This window comes from Hipposideros armiger, unplaced genomic scaffold (genome assembly GCF_001890085.2).
Source record: "Hipposideros armiger isolate ML-2016 unplaced genomic scaffold, ASM189008v1 scaffold_306, whole genome shotgun sequence".
NCBI classification, from domain to species: domain Eukaryota; kingdom Metazoa; phylum Chordata; class Mammalia; order Chiroptera; family Hipposideridae; genus Hipposideros; species Hipposideros armiger.
Genome location: NW_017731656.1, coordinates 916,344 through 936,648, shown reverse-complemented (window position 1 = coordinate 936,648; position 20,305 = coordinate 916,344). Strand labels below are relative to the sequence as shown.

Here is a 20,305-nt window from a genome sequence, read left to right as displayed (position 1 = left end):
ATAAAAGGAAAATACTTTTCCAAAAATGAATGTAACACAATTGTATAATAATAATAATAATAATAATAATAATAATAAAACCCCCCAGCAGTTCCCTAGATTAATCCTTAGACTTTATTTTCTTGTATCCAAAAAAGGTGGGAAGTGGGGATTTGGGCAGGAATAAGAATAAAAATTAAAGATGATTCAAAATCAGAATGACACTATTATGGAAACTTGGCAAAAACAGTGTATATAACTAACAGTTTACAGTTTGTCATCCATATAAAATCTTCAATGAGGAATGGGTAGATAATTATACATATTGATCTTTATATCAATGTGCTTACTAACTGTGCAAATATACCTATTTATAATCTGCACATATTCATATTTTTTATATTACCACTGTTCCAATGCTCACTCTCCTGCTCTTTCTCTGTCTCCCACACACAGACACACAAACATGTACACAAACACACACACATACACATTGGTGAGAATATATACTGACTTTTCTGTTTTAGCTGAGAAATAAGAAATTGAGGCACTGAGGCACCATACGTTTACGATAGAAAAAATTTAAGGGTTTTCCTAATAGATGGGTCTTGAAATCATAATCACAACACTGTTGTCAACCTAGCCAGTACAAAATGACACCAATCATTTAATTCAATTATTTGACAAAGCTGAATTGTCTTTAAAATAAATTTCAGTTATTAGGGCAAAACACTGCAATTTTCACACTTTTTCTTTTCTATGTAGCGTAGGCATTAATATGATCAAAACTGTTGCTTCTTGTCTGAAAATCTCCTTTATCAAAGAAGTAGGAATATATTACTAATGCTCAACTCAACAACATTGACCAAATGCACAATCTTATTTTTATATATTTTCCAATGCTATGAGAGCTTATACCATCTTATGAACAACCTCTGTTTTGGTAAAATGATATTAATAATAAAATAATTCATGCAATATAGCCAAGGGAGCAGGGAAGGGTAAGCATCATCACTAGAACACATTAATGTGCCATTTTGTTTCATGTTTTAATATCATATCTTCCTCTTCATTTCTAGTTAGTCTGCAGGGCTCGTTTCAATTTCACTCTCCTCTATTTTGATATTCACATCTAACTTAATGACTTTTATCAGAAACAATTATTGAGTACTCAGTTGTGCATGGCATTATGGTGTAAATTCAAATGAGTGCACAGACTTGTAAATTGAAGAGTGTGGTAATGATTTCCTCTAATAACTATATTAGGTTAGATAAATACAGTTTGTCTATATGACAAAGAGAAATAATATCAAAATATCTCAATTAGAAAGTTTTCACAAATGTATCATTCAGTTTAACTTCAATGGTTATTCAAGAGTTAATCACCAGATATCCCCACATTCTTATTTTAACTCTTTCCCCCATAAAAGGGATGTCTATTCTATTTATAACACAATGAACAGAACTGAATCTCTCTGTTTCTTGGGGTGTTGCATCTCTAAACTTCAATGCTATTATTTGTAAAAGAGGAAAAACTACCTCAGAATGTTTGTGGAAGATTTAAATGAGAAACCTGAAGTAGAAGCGCCTATCACTGTATTTAGCAGACCCACAATAAAAATTGGCTGAATCTGAAGGTGTGCTAGTCTTCTAGAAATGTAATGTTTAAGAAAAAGGTTTGCACTGAATGCACAAGATATACCCATGAAATTTCATTTTATTAAATTAATTCTGGTAAATTTATTGAAGGACAGTTAATGTAGCAACCATTAATTAAGGTTTTAGAGTATTGTATTTTGTCTTCCAGTTAATCAGACAAAAATCAAACTTGCAATTTTGTAACTGAAATATCTCAGATTAGTTCCAAGGTAGTTGGAAGACTTTAGGCTCTTGTTATTTGAGTCACATTTTTTAGGTTAAATTTAATTTAGGCTACATTTTTAGTCTCATGGAGAATTCAGCTTTATTTTATTAATGTTGAAATTCGTTCACCTACTAGTTGTTACAAATATTTATGGATCCATATCGAATGGAAGATATTGAAGCAAAAATACTGCAGACATTTTTCACTTTTGTTAATAACTCTAGTACTTGAGGATTTTTTTCATCTTCTATCATAAGAGCTTTAGTTTGAATGAAGAATCTAATACATTTGCTGAATATAAAATTCAGAATTATTATAAGATTATGTCTATGCTGAGTGGGGCTGGGTCTATGCAGACAAAAGACTTTGATGCTTTTATTAGCCTGAAGATTATACGTGTGTGTATTTATATTTATATTTTATAATAAATATATATGTATTATATATAATTATATATATGTGTGTATACACACACACACACACACACACATATATATATATATATATATATATACATATATTTCAAAGCTTGAAACATAAAAGAAAAAAACGTTTGGGTGATCAAAATTACTCTAACACTGCCCAAACTGATCAGAAGTGCACAGGCAATTTCTCAGCTCTCAACTTCCAGTGATAGTTTAGGTCATTCTGATTTTCTACTTTTATTTTCCTATAAGATCCTATCCTTACACATACTCAGAGTCAATGGTATTTCTTTAGGGGAAAAACTATTTTTAAGATTTACTTTGCACACAATGTGATATATAGATGATGTATTATAGAAATGCACACTTGAAACCTATGTAAATTTACTAACAATTGTCTCTCCAATAAAATTAATTAAAAAACAAACAAAAATATTTACATTGCACAAATCCCAACAAAAATCAACACTTAATATTAAATGCAGTTGTCAAACATTTTCCATTTCTATGCATGTTTAAATATTATGGCCTCAGCCAGAGGAACCTTGTAATGTGAAGAAATGGAAATAACAAGGTAATTAAGAACTATTATCTAATATCTTACAGTTCTAAAATCTTGTCATTGGACTTGGCCAAATCACCCAACCTTGCTGCCCTAGATTCCAATTTGATGAAATTATTCTATTTTTATGATTCACTTATTTGGATAAAGAGCTTTAAGGATTAACATTATAACATTTGATTCCAATGAAGTTATATTCAGTTTAGTAGCCTATGTTAATAGCCATTTCTATATTTGACCTGTACCTGTCTTCATGTTTGCTTTCGATGACTTTAAGAAACGTGCTTCCATCCCCTGAGCAGCTGTATCTATCAGTTCCCTTAGGGACTGTCATTTTCCTAATCTGAATTGATCACTAGGGAAAATCACTTTGTTCACTGCGTCTGTGTCGTATGTCACCTCCCAGCCATTATTCAGTTGCCATGTGAAAATACCATATTTTGTACACAACTTTGAAATTCCTTCCTGTTCTTGGTGACTGACAATAGATTCCATCTTACCTTCAGTTAAAGGATAGTGGATATTGGACACTATTGAACATTGATGTATATTGCTTTATTGCCTCAGCTATAACTTCCCAAAAGACGCTTTCTTGCTTGGATACTTATAATATGTGTTATCTTCTCCCATTTACCTAAATGTGGGCTTCGTGGTTAGCAAAATTTTATTAATGAGACCTCATAGCTTTTTAAAATTTCTCATCCTGTCTAAAGTATAGACAGGCTGCAGTTTCAGGTCCCAGATAATTATTTATTTACTTTTCAATGAAATAAAATGTGTTATAAAGGACAGTTCTGCTATTATGTCTTCCCCTGCTTAGACTTCATAAATATTATATCCCATGTCACACACTAAAGCCAAAAAGTATAGACACACCAGTGGAATTATTTCCATAAATGTAAAATATCCCTAATAAAATAGAAATATAAATAAGAACAAATTACTGAGGTCCACTTTAATAAAAGGCTGGCCTTAAAACTGTTTTACTCTTATGATACTGGCATTCTCATTGGTACATTCTGCATATCCTTTCAAAGCCATATATTCTGTTTGAATGGAATGGTGTGTTTTTGCAATACTGCTTGTGCCTAAGCAGATACAAGGTTTGTGCAGAATGTATCTAGGGAGCCATAAAACTGGTGGAAAACATATTTCTCCATGATATTTTAGTACTTTAAAAAATTCAATCACAGGGAAGAATGTTTTGCTGTAAACATCTTAAATGCCTTATAAAGGCAATGGCTTCCCACAGCACTTATTTAAATAGTTTTAAGAGCTAGAATAGAATAGTTCTTTTTATATACCAAAGCTCATTTTTTTTTTACTTCCTTGATTTTTCACAGGCATTGTTCTTGAAATTTAAAAAGATTTTAAGTGCAATGTAATCTGTATGCTAGTGTGATAATCAATAATCTTGATGCCAATTTGCAGTATTACAATGGTTACCAAAATAAAGCCAGAAAATGCATTTTCCCTTCAGCATAGGTTTTACCCTTCCCGCACAAGGTATTGTTTGATGACTATAATTTAGCAAAGAAAAATGACATTTTACATACTCAATGTACTGTATATGTTTATGTGAGGTTCAAATGAGCCAGAGTAGGAAAACATGCACTATGTATTTCTTATGGTAGAGTAAAAGTGTTTAAATTAAAAGCAAAGACAGTTTAATCCAAAATTCAGGATTTGGGGAATTGAAATTTGGGAATATTGTTTTTGTTTTTATGCTTCTTCAATTTTTTGAAAAATCTTAGGAATAATTATAAATTAAGTTCTGCAATGTTATATGTTGCCTTCTACTCAGTCTTGATTAATTGTATTTTCATATTAGTGAACAGGAAGAGTGTGAGTGTGTGTGTGTGTGTGTGCGCGTGTGTGCACATGCATGTGTATGCATGTATTTTTTTCTTACTAGTCAACATAAAGTAAAAGGGTACTTTGCACATCCTTGATTTATCTCAAAGAGTTTATTCTCCTTAATGCATTTTAGCAATCAATTTCATTAATGGGGACTCTTTCCTCAAAATTTACTAGTGGTTCCCAATTTTATTTTTTTTAAAGAAGTAATACAGGTATGATCATGAAATGTAAAATCTCCACCAACTACTTCTTATCCAGTTGACTTTTTCAAAATTATGCTATATGTCTGCCAAAATATTGAAACCTCTTAAACATCACAAAAACATTAGTCTTTCTTTCCTGCCTATTAAAGATGTACATTATTAAAGAAAGAAGAAGTATAGTACCATTTTTGTTTTTTTTGAAAGAGAAAAACTTATGTAGAATCTAATCTGTGTTTTTAGTAATTACTTTTACTCTTCACTCCAGTCTTGCACTTTTCACTTTCTACTGGACACTTTCACCGGGATATTCCATCATGACATGAAACTATTGAGAAAGCAAACCTATCATTTTATTAAAGTCATTTGTTTTCCAACCACAGGCCTCAACCAAATATAACTTTGTATCATGGTTCTTATTTTTGTCATTTTCAACATTGCTTACAAAGGCTTGAATCTTTCTAAACACTTTGAATTTCTCTCCCCTTTGCCTCTCTCATATCTGATCTGTAAACAGGTCCTCTTAATACTGCCTTTAAAATATCTGCTGTTCCAACCACCTCACATTTGGATAGTTAAAATAGCTACTATAACTGGAGTCCATAGTTGTGGTCTTTTCCTATACTATTCTAATTTGGACACTAACACTAGATTAAATTGCCCAAAATCAATTTCATTCCCAGTGAACAAACAAACAGGCCCTCAAGGATCTCCATAGTTTTACTGTACCTTTTGTGTTTCATTTACAAATACTCTCCTACAAAAATTCAGCTGTAACCAACCTGTTTGAATCCCTGTTACCTACTAGTCATAAAGCTTTCTCATTTCTACAATTTTTCTTCAACACACATTTCTAGAATATTACCTCAACCCCTTCACATTTCTAAATATTATCTATCATTTAAGATCTTAAATCAATGTTCTCCACTAAAGCTTTTACTGACTATCTTCAGCCCATAACCTTCTACTTCTCTGAAGTCCTATACAGAGTTAATTATTTGAACCATATATATAGAAACTTGTACTATCTACTAAAATATGTCTCTCATAATGTTATTTACTAAATCTTTTTTCAGTAATTAAATATTCATATGTTAATGCCTTAAATCCTTAATTAGACACTAAATTATTGAAAGCGGTGTCTATTGCCTACTTCTCATTCTCTTTGTCCTCTATGGAGACATTTTGTCAAATACACAGTTGACATTCAATATAGCTTGTAGTTTGATTTCTAAGTTACATAGGACGGGAAACAATAAGAATATTTTAAAGAGGGTAGGGCTATCTAGAGAGCACAAAATTTAGCATAAAGATAAATAGATCCCTAGACTTTGAATCCTTGGAAAGTTCCCATGGTCTCCAATTTAAATGAAGTGCACTCAACAGGATAATATCTATTTTGTGGTTGGAGTGGGGTTATTAAAAATTGTAAACATGTCTAGTGGCTTGAAAATCATTAATGAGATTAGAATTTTGAGGTATTGAGCTACCCTGGAACAAATCCCAGTTTCCTGAATCCAAAATGAATATGTTTTTGTAGATGGAAAAGAAAATGTATGATTTTTCCTAGCATTACATGAGAACACTTCTTTTTTAAAAAAGTTGTTGTTAAAATATAGAGGACATCCAGATGGCCAATAGACATTTGAAAAAATGCTCAACATCACGAATCATCAGAGAAATGCAAATAAAAACCACAATGAGATATCACCTCACACCACTTAGTATGGCTATCATCAACAAGACAAATAATAACTAGCTAGAGAGGCTGTGGAGGAAAAGGCACCCTCATACACTGTCAGTGGGAATGCAGATTGGTGCAGCTGTTATGGAAGGCAGTGTGGAGGTTCCTTCAAAAATTAAGAATAGAATAACCATATGACCCAGCAATCCCTCTCCTGGGTATCTACCCAAAAATCTGAAAACATTTTTCCATAAAGATATATGTACTCCAACATCCACTGCAGCATTATTTACTGTGGCCAAGACATGGAAACAACCCAAGTATCCTCTCATAGATGATTGGATAAAGAAGGTATGGTATATACACACAATGGAATACTATTCTGTTGTAAGAAAAGATGAAGTAGTGCCATTTGTGACAACATGGATGGATCTTGAGATTATTATGCTAAGCCAAATAAGTCAGACAGAAAAAGTAGAGAACCATATAACCATATATGACTTCACTCATATGTGGTCCATAAAACTGAAAACAACAAATGAACAAGACAGACAAATGAAGAAACAAAAACTCAAAGACACAGACAATAGTTTAGTGGTTACCACGGGGTAAGGGGTAAGGGGGTGGTAAATGAGGGTAAAAGAGATCAAATATATGGTGATGGAAAGAGAATTGACTCTGGGTGGTGAACACACAATGTGATATATAGATGATGTATTACAGAATTGTACCCCTGAAACCTATGTAACTTTACTAACAATTGTCATCCCAATAAACTTCAATAAAAAAAATAAAGCTAATATATAATATTATATTAGTTTCAGGTTTACCCAATAGTTATTCAATTGAGAACATTTCTTTAAAGCAGCATTCTACGCTTGGTTGCAATTAGGCTCTTGTTCTCTGACAGTTCAGTACTTAAGTGTTTTTTGTCCTTTATAACAACATACTATTGACAATTTCAATGAGTTGTTCTTCAATTCAACTTTTAACATTTTGAAAAAGTGAATTTTAAACTGGTGGATTTTAAGTTCCTATGTACTTGTTCTCTATTATGTACAATAAAGTATAATTTAATCTTGAATACTATACTTTCAAAAGAGGCTAACCATAGTCGTATACAGCATCAACTGTGTCTACACATGCAACTATTTTGATCCTTTTGCTGAACCAATTTAATATAAAACATTTAATAAATTGAGAGAAAAAGTAACAGAATCAGTTATCTATTTGTTTTTTTCTAATTTTTATTATTTATTTTTTATTTTTAGCTGAGCCGTTCTGCCACCTGTTGGCAGCTGTTGGTAGCTCAGCTCGGGCTGGGAGTCGAACTGGTGACCCTATTGTTCAGAGCTCACACCCTTGAATGAGCTCTTAACCAACTGAGCCACTCGGCTGGCCATGAATCAGTTATGTTACAGAGTTGACATGTTTTCAGATTAAATTGATTGTCCAATTCAATTTTGAAAATGTTTTTCTTTAAAAATAATTTATTCATTTCTAATCACAAGGTACAGTAGGGAAGGGCAATCAATACCTATGACTCCTTGGTTGTCTATAAATACCTTTGTACAACACCAGGCTCATTGGGCCTCCAAGTGTTCTCACACCCTAAAAGCTGCAGAGTATAGCATAGTGTCTGACCATGTGGGAAGTTTAAACTTGCGCTTTTCAGCTCACTTGCAAATACTGAAAATGAACTGGGTGTTCCAACTGTCAATTCCCTAAAACTCTAATGAACAAGGTCACAGGCAAATTATTCCTGCACAGCTCTTAGAGCCATTAGAACTTTTTAAAAGACCTTTCTTAAAAACAGTAGTGACTAAGGCCCCTTCTGTGTTCCCAGCCTTTTAAAGCCCAGGCTGCCTGTGGCCCCTGGAAGGCAGTCCCTGAGGGTACCCCACATCCAAAGGCAGTGATGGAGGAAGGGCAGGCAAGGCCAAGCATGAGGAATTGATGGTTAATTTTATTGGGCTCAGACCAGGAGTCCATGGGTCTTGAGGACCTCCTATGTATCTATCAATTTTCTTCTCCACATTCTTTCCAGCCTGTTTCTATAGTCTCATAAGCTGTGTTTTCTTTTGGTAATGGATCTTAGCCTTCTCCTTCCTCTTCTCTCCGAGAGTGGCTGTAACTGCCTGGTACTTCCAGTCAACCTCATGAGCAAGGCACCCTAGGTAAGCCAACTTCCATGTAGGCTTCAGACACACAACCTTGAGGGCAGCAGGAACCACCACTGGCTTTTTGTTGTTATAGGGTGGTGGGATCCCATCAAACACCTTGAGGCAGTCCTGGGCGGCCTGGCCCCACATGCTCTTGAGGGTCAGCATGCCTTGCACGGTCCACCAAAAGATGTGGTTGGGAGCTCAGAAGTGGTAGGGGCCTCGGGATGGGCTGGTGTTCATCCACTTGCGGAGGAAGGCCAGGTACTTCAACTTGTTTCTATAGAAACTGCCAGAAATGTTGATGCCTTCATAGTGCATGACCACCATCTTCCAGCCCAGCAGTACCTGCTTGGCCACGATGGCCACCAGGCAGCCCAGGAGATGGTCTCGGCCATTGAGCATCAGAACCTGTCCCTCCGACATCTTCAGCAGACTCCTGGGAATGGTGTCCAATTCAATTTTAATGACCCAAATTAGTGAGTACATCTGTGTGCATGATAGAGTCAAGTGCATATAAAACACAAAGCCATCTTCATCATTTCTACCAGGGAAGGTAGTACAGATGTCAAATATTTTTTCTATATAAAAAGAAAGAATTTCTGTAGCAATGAACTATTATTTTAAATTGAATTACAACTGGAAAATTTAATTCTTGCTTTCCTTTGGTTGATTCCACCCCTCCAACTTTGTCAAATTGTACATCATTTGGGAAATAGGCAATATCTATTCTTAGTACCTTAAGAAATATTTAGCTTTATGAATCCTTTTGACATTGTATATTATATGCAGAAAAATGTAATTCCAGGCTGCAGTGTCTCCATATACGAACAAGGAATTTACACATAAATATATTTAACTGCCTTTTGTCTCTTATCTACCATCAGTGTTATGCATATAGCAATATCTTAAACCCTGTTCAAATTCATTTAGAAGTACCAGGATAGATAGAGCTGTATGCTGTTATTTAGGGTTTAATTTATGTCAGTCTTTTTTTATACCTTTTGAATAAGCACAATATTTTTAACATTGTAATTGAAGATAATTTATAGGCAGGGATATGTTTTCTAAATTGTACATAGCATTTGAAATCCACTCCATAGTTTATTTTTGCAATTAGTCTTTTGGGCTTCAACAGTATTCAAGAGATGGGTACCTAACATTTAGGGGAAATATATCTGTGCTAGTTTTGCAAACAAAGCACAATCCAAATAGTCAATCACTCTTTTAAGATCTAACCTACTATTAAATACCCGATCTGAAAAGCCATGCAGAAATATCCATCACAGATGAGGGTGATTCTCTCCTTTCAGAGGAAGATCAAGTCTTTTTCCATTACTAAAACCACAGAGAAGCCTCTAAAATTTAACCATTTGCTATAAAAATCACAAACTTGTTTCATGAATCATTAATCATGGTTACACATATTTTTACATGCATGGTAAAAATGATCTACAGTTATATACATTGGGAATAAAGATTTGGTCTAAAAATATAAACACTCAAATGTAGATATATGAATATGTATTTTTTCCAAAAAGAAATCTTGACAATTCTCACATGTTCAGAAGCTAGCTCCATATGTAAGCATAAATCAGAAAAGGAAAAGTGCAATTAAACGTACCTTAGGAGTAGAGCCAGCTTATGTTACAAAAATGAATAAAGTCTTACATATTCTTAGAACCTCATTTAACTTAATTAAGTAGGTGTTTTATCAAGATTGAAAATAAAAGAGAAACTTAAAGTGAGTCTCCAGTGACTTAAAGGTTCCTTCTGTATGATGTAAATATAAATAAGTTTCTTTTTACTCTGATTATTTCTGACCTATCATCTCTCCTCAGCTCTGTAATTCAGGAATTGGTAAGAGGGAAATCTCCATTAAGTCAGAGGAAGGGAAAAGGGAAATCCTCATTCGCTTGAAGTGTGGGCATTATCAATTAAAATAAATACATCATCATGGAGAATATGAAAATAGAAAAGTGATATAATTACAAATTTTGTGTATTATTGTGGTTCAACAATTGTGACAGGGCATGTAAAAGCAAATTCAATTCCAATGAGTGGGGTCTCAAGTAATATATTTCATGACAGCTATGTGCTTGCAAACAAAAAAGCTATTTGTTATGTATCATATTCTAGGCAGTGCATCTATATTTTACTCAAAATAAACTCTAACACCTTTTCTAGCCCTGGCAAATTAAAATGAATTTTCAATTTTCTTTCAAAAGTATCACAGTATAAAATGTTTTTTTTTAAAAAAATTTAAACCTCTAGAGAAATGTTTCTATGTTGGCACTAGATTGGTGGCGTTGTTTGAAGATTTTTTCAACTGCTCATTAAAGGCAATGATGATGCAAGAAAATTATTTCTGGAGGAAAATATTATTTACTGCATTAGTCTTAAATTTGTTCTCAGTTCCTGTTCACTATATAAAAAAGGTTTTCCAATCCAATAGCCACAATGTCATCTCACAATCAGCACATGAGGTACTCACAGCAAAATGTTACTTACAAGTATTTACACGTGGTTTGTAAACAATTAACCCAGACTACTGTGAGCATTTGAGATGTTTTTTTTTCTTTTTCTTTTATCACAAAATCAGTAAGAATTTTCATCAGACTAATTTGGACATGCTGTTTCCATCTACATCCTCATCCATCACTTAGAGTAATTAGTTTGGCTGCCTCCTTATCATGATGATAACCATGACACCAGCGCTGACTGCTCGGGGCTTGGTCCCTGCAGGTCGCAGATGTATCAGCTGTGATATAATCATTACCAAGCACTCACAACCTAATGGGCAGCAGCTTGCTCTTTAGGCTCACACGTGCATGCGCATCTCCACTCTACTACTTACTATTCAAGGAACTTCTCCTACTGCTCCCTGAGCTTCAGTTTCAAGGGGAAAGAAAGACAGCCAAGATGCATGTTTTGTTCATTTTCATTCTGTCACTCCACTTCCAAGTGGTTATTTACCTGCCTCTGCTCCTTTCTGCCTTCCTATCTACTACCCTTCCCCAAAGCCCATGACCAAGGTTTATGTGGTGACACAGTTAGGGAGTAGTTAATGATCTGTATTTGGGATTACAGAAGGAAGGAGAGGAGTTCCAATTTCCTCTCTTCATAGTTCCTCTTGTATATTCCTATAAAGTCTCTTGCATATGCCTACAAACATTTGCTTTTTATGATGTGACTGTCAAATTCTGAGATACAAATAATTTAATCTTGTACATAGCCATGTTTGGGACCTAGTTAACTTAGATTCTCTTTTTCTTGAAACTTATGAGAAGATTCTCTGAATTGTAATTTGGAGAAACATATATGAAGCATACATGCTATGTATGTGGCATATATAAAGAAATGCCTTTGGAATTCTTAACTCTTCAAACTGTAGCTTTCTACAGTTTCACCTCTTGTCTCCTTGACTTTAATTTATGAAGTGTGTTTCTACAATTTTCTCATCTTAAAAAGAGGACCTTTTCTTGACCATACTCCCAACTATTGCACCGCTTTTCTTCTTAATTTTTGTAGGAAAAATCATTGAGTTATCTAAATTTGCTGTCTCTGATTCTTTTGTGAACTTACTACAATTAAGTTTTTGCTCCCACCTGTCCACATACATTACTCTTATAAAGTCAGCCAATTATTTACATTGCTATATCCAAAGGATAATCATTATCCCCAATCTTACTTGACTTATCCACAGCTTTTGACACAGTGAATCATGCCATCTGTCTTGAAGTAAGCCCTTCATTTGAATTCTGGAACATCTCTCTCTCTCTCTCTCTCTCTCTCTCTCTCTCTCTCTCTCTTAGTTTGCTTCCTACTTCATTCACTGTTCCTTCTGAAATTCCTTCATAAATTCTTCTTTATTTCCAAGACCTATATTGGATTCCTGAGCCTAAGGGCTCAGTCCTTGGTCCTCTTCTTATTTTTATTTAATCACTTCGTTTGTTGATCTTGTTCAATTTCATGGCTTTAAACACCATCTATAAGCAGATTATTCCCAAATTTATATCTCTAGTCTATATTGTTTTCCTAAGTTCTAAACTGTAATATTCCACTGTTCACTCCACATTTTCACTGGGTATCTAATAAGTAACTCAAAATTTACATGACCAAAATCAATCTTCTCATTGCCTCAATTTAAATGCTCCTTCTAGAAACATTCCGTGTTAGGAAAGAACAATGTCATCCTTCCAAATGGTCAAAATAAAATCTTTGGAGTCAAGCTTGACTCTTGTATTCCTCTCACACCATATAACAAATCCATCTGCAAACTCTTTAGTCTCTACCTTTGAAACTATATCCAGAATAAGACCACTTTTCCCTACCTCCACTGCTACCATCCTGCCAAGCCTTTATAATCTAACATCACATCAGTTATGACTATTTCTTATGCTTCAGCCTTTGCTTCTCTTCTTAAGCAGTATCCAGAGTGGTCCTTAAAAACACAAATGAAGTTATATCTCTGGTCTGTTCAGAACACTCCAAGGGCTTTCCATCTCAGAGGAAAGGACAAAATCCTTCAATAGCTTATAAAGTCTTCCATGTTCTGGCCAAGTTTACCTCTGTGTTGTATTTCCTACTACAGTCTCTGTTATTCACCCTACTTCAGCCACACTCCAACATCAGGACCCTCACATTTGCTCGTCTCTCTGACTAGAGGGATGGCCCCTCAGATATTATTATGGCTAGCTCTTTCACTGGCTTCACCTCTGTATTCAAATGTTATCATTTTCTATGAGGCCTTTTATGGTCACCTTTTTAAAAACGGAATATCTTTCAACTCTGCCAACACAGTCAGTCCATCCCTCTTCTCTAGTTTGTTTTCTCCATCGAACTTATCACCATGTAACACTCAACAGATAGATGATAGATAAACATGGATATGCATATAATTCATGTATATATAATTTAACTTATTATCTATCTCCTCCAACTAAACATAACCTCCTCCCTAGGAGTAGATATCCCTGCCTCTTTTATTTATTGCTACTATATGTAGCACCTAGAATAGTGCCTGGCACATAGTAGGAATTCACTAAATTGTTAAATAAATTTTTAAAATGAAAAAAATATTAAGGCTGTAGTAAATCTAGGCATAAGAATGTCAGTAGATTTATACAGAATATTATTCACTTAATAATTCATATGTTGGGTTGTGATGCTCATTTCTATAGTCCTAAAGCAGTAGTTAGTTTTGTCCTTAGTGCTGAATATTGCAAGCATTTGACTTGTTTCCTTAAGTAAGCTGTAAACTTCTTGGAGGCAAACACTATTGCTTCTACTTTTTTGCATTATACCTTTGGTGTCTTTGTATGGCATACTTAATGACTAATTGATGATGCATATAACTTAAAGGTGACTCAAATTGACATGTTTGTCTGATGATTACTTCTATTTTAAAAAGCTATAATTTTGGATGAAATTTCTACATGTTACCTGAGGCATCCTTACAGATATTGTCTATTTACATTCATACTAAAATAGGTATTATTCTCATTAGGTTTGCAGAATAGTTTGGCCATTCAAAGGAATGTGTCAGGGGCTGACAGCAGAAAGTGAGTTTGAAACTATTTATTCCATAAATGAAAATGGAATTTTGTCTAAGTAACCCATTTAAATATGTCATTTTTGTTTAGCAAGTGACAAAAAAATCACTGGGGATTTATTTAAACTATTGAAAATACATAAATATAAATATTATGGATGTGTATGTACTAATTAGGCAAATATATACATATATAAACACATTTTCTTGTATTTTCATCAAGACACTAATGTTTAAGGATATAGACATAATCTCAAATAGAAAACAAAAACTGGAGAGTCCTTTAATGTCAGGAAAAATGACTTTCAATAAATTTTCAAACTCTGATAATGCTTCCTCCCAGGCACCAGTGAGAACCCTCTCTTCTAGAAAAATTTTAATGTACAGAGACAGCTATGTAGGTGTACACAAGTATTTTATTCCCAGGTAGTCTCTTTCACTAAAGGGTAAAGTCTAAGAAAATATACCCATGCAAGATAAACTAAAGCTTTCCCCTACACCAATCTCACTTGTCTTAATGTTTGTGCCATTTTGGTGTTTTTATAAAAGTAGTGTATAATCTTTTTTACCCCCTGTTTCATGCCTGAGTCAGACAGTCCAGAAAGATGCATGTTATAGTCATTAAGTATGAAGGTTTTAGAGGCAGACGGACCAGATTCAAATTAAATTTCCACCATTTACTAAGTGACTTTGAGAAAATTTCTTCCCTCTAAGCCTCAGTTTTATCATCTGCAGAATGGGGAAAATTACAGCTGACCCTTGAACAACACAAATTTGCACTGTGTGGGTTCATTTATATGTGGATATTTTTCAATAAATACTATGTGCTTTTTTCTTATGATTTTCTTAATAACATTTTATTTCTTCTACCTTACTTTATTGTAGGAATACAGTATATAATATACATAACATATAAAATATGTGTTAATTGACTGTTTATGTTATTAGTAAGTCATTTGGTCAACAGTAGGCTGTTGTTAAGGTTTTGGGGAGCCAAAGGTTATATGTGGGGATTTCCAGTCAAGACAGTGGAGTAGGTAAACGCTGTGCTCACCTCCTCTCGGGACCACATCAATTACACTAAACTGCAGAACAACCGTCACTTAGAATCACCTGAAATCTAGTTGAATCAAAGTCCTACAACTATAAACATACAGAAGAAGCCACCTTGAGACTGGTAGGAGGGGCAGAGACACGGAACGGGCTGGTTCCACACCTGCATGTGACCATTAAAAATTGCAGAGCTATCTTGGATGTGGAGGTTTCCTCCAGAGGAGCAATGGGAACCAGCCCCACACCAGGCTCCCCAGCCCAGGGTTCCAGTTCCAGGGTGCGAAGCCCCCACAATTTCTGGCTATGAAAATCATTGAAGATTGTGGGTGAGTGAGGCAGAGGGCAGCTGGAGTGGCAGGTGTTTCTCTTAAAGGAACCACACAGGGACTTACTGACAGACTCACTTGGTATGAGCTCCAATGCTGGGGCAGTAGCTCGAAAGTTTCCAGGCACATATGGTGAGGAACTGAATTGTCTGGCTTCAGGGCAACAGCTGGAGGGCAGGTTTTTCCCAGAGGGAGGAGCTGGTGGAAGCCATTGTTTCTTTGTTGAGCCGTCCACCTTCCTACATGTAGATGTAGGTGGCTACCATATCTGAGTCTCCATCAAACTGGCTATCACCTCTCTTCTGCCCTACCCTAGTGATTCCCTGAGATCCTACCTTACCCAAGTTTCAGGCACATACAACTCACTCCCAGTGGTTTTTATGTACAAACAGCCTGTTATGTCATGCTGCGGACTTTCATAAACTCTCTCAAATGTTTGCAAAACCCAAACAAGGAGTATCTGGCTTTGGATGTCCCAAACCTCTAGCTGAGCAGCCCGAAGCCTGGCACTAGTGACAGCTGGGCTGAGTTTGCAGATTGGCTTCTAGAGCAGCGGTTCTAAACCCTCCTAATGCTGCAACCCCTTAATACAGTTCCTCATGTTGTGGTGACCCCCAACCATAAAAGTATTTTCCTTGCTATTCTATAACTGTAATTTTGCTACTGTTATGAATCGTAATGTAAATATCTTTTTGTTTTCCGATGGTCTTAGGCGACCCCTGTGAAAGGGTCCGTCGACCCCCCAATGGGGTCGCGGCCCACAGGTTGAGAACCGCTGCTCTAGAGGTACTTCCAAACTCAGTGCAGGTGGTGGCCATCTGCAGACTCCTTTGTGGCTCATACCAGGTGGCCCCAGGCAGGACACAGGCTGCTGTAAACTTGGCCTGCACTGGGTCCCCTTCCAGGAAGCCCCAAAACTGGCATGCCTGGAAGCCAGCTGTGGACTAAGCTGGAGCATCACCTGCCCACTTCCAAGAATGAAACAGCCAAAGGAATGACTAGGCAGGCACCAGAGCCCCACTAAAGCAAACCCTGCTCTGCAGGGTCAGCCCCTGCACAACAACTCCTCCAATGTAGTCATGACCAGTCCTCACAACCAATCAGCCTGTGGGTCTATCCCTCCCACTGACGTGCAAACAGCAACCAAGGCTCAACTACAATAGGAGAGCACACATTCCCACACAAGTGACACACCTGGAGCACCCAGCTCTGGTGACCAGGAAGACTGCACCCACAGGGCACCTACTACATAAGGCCACTCTATTAAGACTGGAAAGCATAGCAACTACCCTACCACATAGAAACAAACAGGGGCACAGCCAGAATGGGGAGTCAATAAAACATGTCCCAAATAAAACAATAGAACAAAGCTCTAGAAAAAGAACTAAACAAAATGGAGACAAGCAATCTACCAGACACAGAGTTCCAAACACTGGTTATAAGTTTGCTCATGGATCTCAGGGACAACTTCAACGAAGAGATAGGAAACACAGAATTGAAGATAGAAAACATAAAAAAGAACCAGTCAGAAAAAAAGAATACAATAACTGAAATGAACAGTAAAGGGAATCAACAGTGGACTAGATGAAGCAGACGATTGAATCAGGAATTTAGAAGATAAGGTAGCATAAAATACATAATCAGAACAGCAAAAAGAAAAAAAATTTAAAAATGAGGATAGTTTATGGGGTTTCTGCGACAATGTCAAGTGTACCAACATTCACATCATAGGGGTATCAGAAGGGGAAATGAGAGAGCAAGGAATTGAAAATCTATTTGAACAAATAATGACTGAAAACTTCCCAAGCTGGTAAAGGAAATAAACATACAAGTCCAGGAAGCACAGAGAGTCCCAAACAAGATGAAACCCAAAGAGGCCCCCACCAAGACAAATCAAAATTAAAATGCCAAAGGTTAAAGACAAAGAGAAAATCTTAAAAGTAGCAAGAGAAAAGCAGTTAGTCACCCACAAGGAAGCTCCCATAAGAGAGGGTCAGCTGATTTCTCCAATGGAAACTTTGCTGGCCAGGAAGGATTGACAGGAAATATTCAAAGTGATGAAAAGCATGGACTTACAACCAAGAATAATCTACCCAGCAAAGTTATCATTTAGAATCAAAGGAGAGATGAAGAGCTATCAGACAAGAAAAAGATAAAGGAGTTCATCACCACCAAACCAGTATTACAAGGGATCTTAGAATGACTTCTTCTAGATGAAAATAAGAAAAAATAAAAAATATGAATAATAAAATGGCAATACCTACATATCTATCAATAATTACTTTAAATGTAAATGGGTTAAATGCTGCAATCAATATGTAAGGTGACTGGATGAATCAGAAAACAAGACATTTAAATATGCTGCCTACAAGAGTCTCACTTTGAATTGAAAGGCACTCACAAACTGAAAGTAAAGGGATGGAAAAGATATTTCATGAAAACGGAACCAAAAAAAGAAAAACAAAGAAAAAGAAAAAGCTGAGGTGGCAATACTTACACCAGACAAAATAGACTTTAAAACAAAGGCTATAACAAGAAACACAGAAGGACCCAGTAATCCCACTTCCGAATATTTATCTAAAGAAACCCAAAACACTACATTGAGGGGACATGTGTATGCATATGTTCATGGCAGCATTATTTACAATGGCTAAGATGTGGAGGCAGCCTGGGTGTCCATCAATGGATGAACGAACAAAGAGGAGGTGGTACATACAATATATACAATGAAATATTGTCCAGCCATGGATAGGAATGGGTTCTTGCCATCTGTGGCAGCATGGATGGACCTGGAGGATATTGTGCTCAGTGGAGTATAGCAGACAGAGAAGGTCAGATGCAATGTGATTTCACTTATATGTGGAATCTAAAGAACAAAATGAACAAATAAAACAGAAACAAACTGATAGATACAGAGAACATTTTGATGGTTACCAGATGGTAGGGCGGTTCGGGGTGAATGAAAAAGGGGAAGGGATTAAGAAGTACAAATTAGTTGTTATACAGTATTCATGGGGATGTAGGGTATAGCATGAGTAATATAGTCAACATTAATGTAATAACTATGTATGGTGCCAGATGGGTACTAGATTAATCGGGGTGACAAATGGGAAGGTGGTTGGGGGTCAGGGTGAAAAAGGTAAAGGGATTAAGAAGTACAAATTAGTGTTTACAAAATAGTCATGAGGTTATAAAGTAAAGCAGAAGGAATACAGTCAATAATATGGTAATAACTATGAATAGTGCCAGGTGGGTACTAGACTAGTCAGGGGAATCACTTCTTAAATTATATAAATGTCTAACCACTATGCTGTACACATGAAATTAATATAAAATAATATTAAATGTCAAAATAAATAAAGTGTAAAAAAACTTATATGCAGATTTTCAACTGCCCATGGGGATCAGCACTCCTAACCCACACGTTCAGAGCCAACTGTAGTAGCTATCTTATAAGGTCATTTTGAAATTTAAATGAGTTAGTTAATACTCTAAAGTCCTTACAGCCATGTGTGCCATGAGGTAATATATTATTACATTGTGATTATTATAATAATATTTAAAAATATTTCAGATGGGAGAGTATGTAAGGAGAACAAAATCTAAATGTGAATTCATTTCCTTGGTAGCAAGCAGCACTGCACTTTAGAAGTCTTCTACTGCTACTATGTTTCTAGTGTTTGTTCAGCTTAGTAACAATATGGATTGAGTGCATTATTATCCTGTTTAAATTTATTCATGTCATCTGGAACATTTCATATCTTCACTGTACTTAATGAAAACATACTCTTCATTCCATAGTTAACTCAAGTTCCACCTCCTCCATAAAGCCTTTTGTGACTACACAATCCATTCCACCTGCATTCACAGCATCAAATGCCTATCCTAGTCATTTGCAAAGTAATCCTTTCCTGCCTTATGACATTCTGCTTTTTGATGTTCTTATTGTTCCTAATGAAACTGTAAGGTCTCTATAAGGAGAACTCTGTATTACACCACTTTACTATCCTATAGCACCTAGAACACTGCTTTGCAGCCATCGCAGATTCACAATGATTATTCTTGATTATGTTTTACTCTATTCTCTTTTATTCAAGGTAATGATATAATAAGACTGATTTATGTAAATTTCATATACAAAACACCCTGTACCATGACTTTATACTCATCACATACACACAAATGCATAATCACTTGTGTGCATATATGCATGCCTACACACTTATAGTTTCTCTTTTCAATGAACTTTCATGAAATAGAACTCATCTAATGCCTCCCACTTACCATTTCCACTGAAATTACAGTTTTCAGCTTGTTAGTGGGAAAGCACTATGTAAAGGATTGGAGTCACTGTGTTCAGAAATGCCATTGATTGTCTTTATTACTGGAATAACAAACCCCCAAAATATAATAGCAAGTAATATGATCATTGCCCTTGGCAGAACCATTAAACTGGGCAGTGAACTACTTCAAATAGCTGTGAATGTTAAACATTAGTTCAGCCTTAAGTAGGTTGATTTTAATAGCCAAATGTGCACTGCAGTCTATCTGAACATTAAAAGCACCTTTCAAACTTAATTTTACAGAAATGTTAATGAGCAGAACAAACTATTAAAGGCAGAAAAGAAATTATTTC

The 20,305-nt window shown here is 35.5% G+C and overlaps 1 protein-coding gene and 1 pseudogene across 3 annotated transcripts in view; both read right to left on the bottom strand.

Annotated features, from left to right (window-relative positions):
- DACH2 (dachshund family transcription factor 2) overlaps window positions 1–20,305 on the bottom strand; it is a 647,327-nt gene that overhangs the window by 36,425 nt on the left and 590,597 nt on the right. The gene's annotated exons all lie outside the window — the stretch shown is intronic.
- On the bottom strand, window positions 8,550–9,162 carry LOC109391928 (60S ribosomal protein L13a pseudogene; annotated as a pseudogene).